Here is a 6,000-nt window from a genome sequence, read left to right as displayed (position 1 = left end):
TAATGTACACACCTCATCTACTGTCAGCCAAACCAGACTGGACATGGGGACCTAGGGACAGGGACATAGGGACGGGGACATTGGGACACCCCTTCCAACATTTCAAACTGCAGTTAGAAACTAAACTACCAAAATAAAATAAAATAGAATGTTTCCCTGCCCCTGCATGGGAGCTCTGCTTATTGCTTATCTGACCCCCTGCAGTGCTCAGTCAGTCTGCTGGGGATCATCCTCACAGGAAAAGGTGATTGTGATTGCGTGATTGTGATTGCGGAATATGATCAAAAGATGGCGCTAAAGTTATTTATACATAAACATGAGCAACGTTTAACAGTGTTACACAATGACTAACTGTACAAGAAGTCTGTTTTATGCTGTAATGTATATGTACAGTATGTATACACACATATTAGGTGATCCATTGTTCTTCAAATAGGCTAGTGACCCTTGTTCTTAAAAAGACAAAGATACACGTTTCATTTGAGTACATGATCTAATAATGCTGTGTGTTAAGGTTTTATTTAACCTGGTTTATACCTGCCTTCATCCAGCTAAAGATGCCAATCATTTTTAAATAACCATCTGCGACCTTAACATCACAACAACACAAAATATATTTCATTCTTATGTGCTAATATGTACAATAACAGTTGTTTAAAGTTAAAGTTGAGTTTAAAGTTACATACTGAGTGAATATATTGAGCATTTATTACGTTCTGTATGTACTTGGCTAATACACAAGATGTTTTGTTAATAGAGATCTGTACTTTCAATCTTTTTATTGTTAAAGTATACTGTAAAACATTTCACGTTGGTTAAACTCAGAAACTTAAGTTCACCTGCTGCCTTAAAAAGCTGAGTAAACTCAACTTGAAGAAAACTGTTAACAACTCAAGAAGTTAAGTTAAAAAGTTGTTTAACTAATGATTATTCATTGTTTCAACTTGATGCACTGAGTCAAAATAACTTACTATGTTTATTTTATTCATTTTAGAAAATGAGCTATCTAGTCAAATAAACATACAATTCCTCACTATTTTAACACACACTTGTAAGTTAATAAAACTTCAGCTATATTCACATAACTTATTGTCTAAAGTTAACAGTGCTTATGTTCATCATTTCTAGACTTGACTAATAAATGTTTCCCAGTTTCTTTAAACTTTACAATGAATCAACTTACAACTTCGGTTTATAAATAACATTTATTTAAACAAAACATATTTCATATGTTTTCACCTTGGCTCTTGGTACATCTTTTAAAAAGGCAATGTTAACCAAAAATAAAAACAATGCCACTTCTGAACACATTTATTGCAAACAGGTTCCATAAATGTTGTTTAGAAATAAATCTGCTCTTTGTAGTGATGTAGTATTCTTTCTTGACCATTTCCACTTCATGAAAGGGATCTTCAGAACTCTGCAGAGAGAAAAAACAAGAATGCTGAATTGTGTTCTCAAAAATGTATGTGAATAAAATTATTATCTGGATAGTGAGATATTTAGGTCTCTTCATTCATCCCTACATAGGTCAATTAAACCCAATTACAACTTTAAAAAGAAAACCAAATTATTTAACACTCAGCAGATCAACACAGTGTAAAAACGCACAAAAATAAGTCGTTATTTACCTTTGAAACTGGATGGCTAACGAATTAGCCAGCTAGTTAACATAACCGTTACCACTATTAGCTTACCCGAGCACGCATGCAGACGTTTCTTTTAAAAGCAAACCAAAGTTTATTGTTAATGTTCCGTTATACGCATTACAGCACAAACCAACACAGCCATTATTTAAAATATCTGCCATGGACCCAAGTGGTGTAGTAGCTAACTGTTAACCTCATGTTAAGCGTTCATGGCCTCGGCAAACATATCGAAACGAGTAAATCCGTCAGTTCTGTCACATTTAATGGTCGACGTACATAATTTCACTTTTTATCACACAGATTTAAAACATTGATAAACTCACCTGCTTCCCGCCATTGATGCTTTCAGTAGTAAACGCTCCAACTTGCCAAACTCCACTCGGTGTATCAATCCGCACTCAATTTGTCTCAAACTGTAATCCAGAGTCAGGTGTGTCCCTCCGCCGCTGAAAGTAGTCCACTATCGTATAACGTGTGTTATTCTTGTTTTTATCAGTATTAATATTAATGGCTTTCCGTCTGTGAAAAAAAAATTGGTTAGAACCATGCTCCCATGGTTTAAACGTTTTAAAAAATATTATTGTTTTGTCTAACTCAAAAATGGTGCCCACCTATAGGAATCGCCCACTATATCCCCTTTTTTTCTTTTTAACTGATAACTTACAGACATGAGTTAAATGAACATTGACAACATAGAAAAACTAACAAGTAGTCAAGACAACTGATTATTTTACGTTATATTTTCTGAAAACGTATATTTTCTGAGTTCAAAATCCAAAACTTGTCATGACAATTTGAGTTGAAAAGAAGAAATGAGTTCACATAACTTATTGAGGCTGAAATGTTTTAACCAAATTGATTTCTAAAATTAAGGTTTGTAGGATGTGAGGGACATTAATATGAGTTTATCAAAAATAGTTTGACTGTATTAATTTAAACCATATCAGAGTTTAATAGATGTATCTCTAATATACAAGGGCAGTGATAGCTCAGTGGTTAAGGTCCTGGACTAGTAAACAGAAGGTTGCCAGTTCAAGCCCCGCCACCACCAAGTTGCCCCTGTTGGGTCCCTGAGCAAGGCCCTTAACCCTCAATTGCTCATTGTGTAAGTCGCTTTGTATAAAAGCATCTGGTAAATGTAAATATACACTTATTATGGATTTACTGATCCTAATTATAAATTAAAATAAAATAAAAATAAAAAAAGCAGTTTCTATAAAACAGTGTTTGTAGGATGTGAGGGACATTAATATGTGTTTATCAAAACAGTTTGACATTAATTCATCAAACCAAATCAGAATTTAATAGATTTATTTATCTTTAATATACATTTATTATAAAATAAATAACAATATAAAAACAAGGTTTGTAGTAGGTGAGGAACATTGATTGATTGCATATAAGAATAACAAAAAATTCTTGAGAAATTTTAGATTTATTCATCTCCAATATAAAATTATTACAGTTTTACTGACCTTCATTTAAAATTAATACAAAATAAATATTAACTTTTAAAAATATATGTAGGGTTTGTAGTAGATGAAAAACATTGATGTGTTTGTATAAAAATAGTTTGACATTAATTCATCAATACATTACAAGACTTGAATGGATTTATTTCTCTGTAGTAAGTGCAGAGTAAATGTTTTCTACGTTTCTCTCTTAGTTTTATGAAGCTCCCTAACGCGTTAGCTGAAGTGGGAGCTCGATCAGCGGTTTCATTTTAATTTTCCTTTAAATAAATATATGTAATCTTAAAATTATTATCAAATAGGTTTTGTAATATGTAGCCTTAAACTAACTTTACCGCAGTCCCAATCCCAAAATTCCACAGGCAACAGTTTGGACGGCTCAGTGGCATCACAAAGGGGCCTAATGCACGTAATTTCTATAATTCAGATATCTGAAAATGTCATTTTGACTAGTCATAATTACGTTAGAGATATCTTGAATTGTAATTGCGGATGTGTGACCCTTCAGATGACGAATCCAGTGACGTCATTTGAGATATCTTGGACGCCATTCTGACCCGTCAAAATGTAATTGAAGATATCTTGAATTGTTCTTTTACTAGTCAGATTGTAAATGCAGCTATATGGAGCTAATTTAGTGCCAAAACTTCACAAATAAACAGAACATATTCTGTAAATATGATATGATTTGCAAACAAACACAACACGATGTACAAATAAAAAACGCTATTTGTAAACAAACACAACACGATCTTCATATAGAAAACACGACTATTTAACACACACAATGTGATTTACAAATACAAAACGCCACTGTTGCAAATGCAAATGTGACTTTCAAATAAATGCACAGCAGTTTTCTAATACACTGCACTTCACAAACAAATAGAACACGTTTTACAAATACAAACGCTGTTCTGCAAATGCCGTTCGTGAATCACGTGACTTTTGGCACTGTTCTGGCGCTCGTGTCACTTTTGTCAGATTTTCTCACAAATACAGGGTGGGCCATTTATATGGATACACCTAAATAAAATGGGAATGGTTGGTGATATTAACTTCCTGTTTGTGGCACATTAGTATATGGGAGGGGGAAAACTTTTCAAGATGGGTGGTGACCATGGCGGCCATTTTGAAGTCGGCCATTTTGGAGCCAACTTTAGTTTTTTCAATGGAAAGAGGGTCATGTGACACATCAAACTTATTGAGAATTTCACAAGAAAAACAATGGTGTGCTTGAACAGTCCTGCTCTCCTAGTCCAGATAATATCATTCGTGACCCCTCAGGACGCGTCGCTTTGCCAAAGTCTGTTCTACCCTTTCTTGTGAGACACTTTCATGGTGTGTCCCACATTGCAAAGAGGGGAGTGGTAGAACTGTTAAACAAACATTTCTGTATACACAAAGTCGGTTTGTCAACAAAAATCTTACTGGATACATGTTTAACCTGCGCACGTGTAAACAACACAACAGCGAACGCTAAACATGATGCTCTTCCTGTTCCAGACCAGCCTTTCACACACCTTCAGGTGGATTTCACACACATGCCCCCGTGTGGTAAGTTGAAATATATGTTAGTGGTAGTAGATCGATTCTCCAAGTGGGTAGAGGCATTCCCTACAGCCAATGAAAAGGCGTCCACTGTGGTAAAGATCTTGTCTCAAGAGATATTCCTTAGATATGGTTTACCTATCTCTATAGACAGCGATCAAGGTCCAAGTTTTGTTTCAAGGCTTACGAACAAACTTTGTAAGTACCTACAGATCAACTGGCACTTTCATATACCGTACCACCCACAGTCCTCAGGTGTTGTTGAAAGGATGAACCGAACTCTCAAGGACAGATTGACCAAAGCCATGCTGGAAACAGGTAATAACAATTGGGTTAAATTACTACCAGCGGTACTAGCGGAAATCAGGATGTCCCCTAGTGCCACCACAAGGCTCTCTCCATTTGAGGTAATTTTTGGCAAGCCATACCCGTGTCCTATGTTGGTGAGGACTAACAATACTAACAAAACTAACCACTTACACTCTTCTGGTGATTTGGAGATGCTAACATCTGATTATGCAGCGAAACTTGTGGATAAGCTTGTTGAAATACAATCTAAAGTGTCTCTGTCTCTCCCATTACCTGCAGAGCTCCCTACTCATCCGTTTGAGCCTGGTGAGACAGTGCTAGTGAAATCTCTGAAACCCAGGAAGGTTGGCGAGGCAGCGTACGGACCCCCGACTACTGTCCTGGCTTTCACCCGCACAGGCATCCTCACGGATTCCCAGCCACACTGGATTCATGCTTCACGAGTCAAGAAGTGTCCAAAACAGTAACCAATGGAATTTCAACTCCCCTTCTACTCTGGAAAGAAGCAAGAGGGAAACCCAAAACTAAAAATGTTACTTCCACATCCTGAAAGTATTCACACCTTGTACAACAGCTGCCTGCTTTTATTGTTTACCAACACCCCCTTTTCCTTAGCTATTTATTCTTGTTTATTCCCCAAATAAAGTCAGAAGATTTTTGGTGCTCAGCTGTGTCTGTCTCTGTGCCTTTGTCTTCTCCTGGGCTCAACCGAGCTCAACTGGTGGAGAATATTCCATAAAAGCCTTATTTTAACAGGATTCAGATCCTGAAACTGATCAGAACGGTATAATGCTTATGTTTGATATTTATTATTAATGTTAGAACAGGTCTGATGCTGTTTAATCCGCTTTAATAATTAGAAACACCACTTCTAATGATGTCTGTAGATGCTGTGGTTAGCCTCAGGTAGCTAACAGTGTTCCACACAGTCTGTGTTTATTGTTAAATTAAAATAAATTTTATATTTACTACAGGGTATAAAACGGATCCTTTTTTATTGTTTAAATAATTATTTATGC

Source organism: Trichomycterus rosablanca, chromosome 14, assembly GCF_030014385.1.
Source record: "Trichomycterus rosablanca isolate fTriRos1 chromosome 14, fTriRos1.hap1, whole genome shotgun sequence".
Lineage (NCBI taxonomy): Eukaryota > Metazoa > Chordata > Actinopteri > Siluriformes > Trichomycteridae > Trichomycterus > Trichomycterus rosablanca.
This window is presented reverse-complemented; position numbering follows the sequence as displayed.